We start from the raw sequence: 509 nt of genomic DNA, 5'->3' as shown, positions 1-509 counted from the left end.
TTCATCCTCTCGGGTTCGATCTAATAAGTATCAGTTTAGTATTGAGGAAATTAATTAACCCCTTCTCCGAACATTTTAGGCGTTTTGTCTATAGTAAAAACGTTCCTATCAGAGATATTTGCAAAATTTACCTCAAATGTTATACATCAGGATCCATGATCGGTTTTATTTATGTAACTTATGTATAGTATGTACTCTATTCTTTTATTTGCTTCAGTCATTTGACTGCGGCCATGCTGGAGCACCCCCTTTAGTCGAGCAAATCGACCCCAGGACGTACTCTATGAAAGCCTAGTGCTTATTCCATCGGTCACTTTTTCCGAACCTCTAAGGCACGGGAAGCTAAACACACCAACATCAGATGTTAAGCGAGGGTGGTAGACAAACACAAACACACACACATACATGCATACATACATACATACACAAATACACATATATATATATATACATACATATATATACATATATATATATATATATATACACATACACACACACACACACAT

This window comes from Octopus bimaculoides, chromosome 5 (genome assembly GCF_001194135.2).
Source record: "Octopus bimaculoides isolate UCB-OBI-ISO-001 chromosome 5, ASM119413v2, whole genome shotgun sequence".
NCBI lineage: Eukaryota > Metazoa > Mollusca > Cephalopoda > Octopoda > Octopodidae > Octopus > Octopus bimaculoides.
This window is presented reverse-complemented; position numbering follows the sequence as displayed.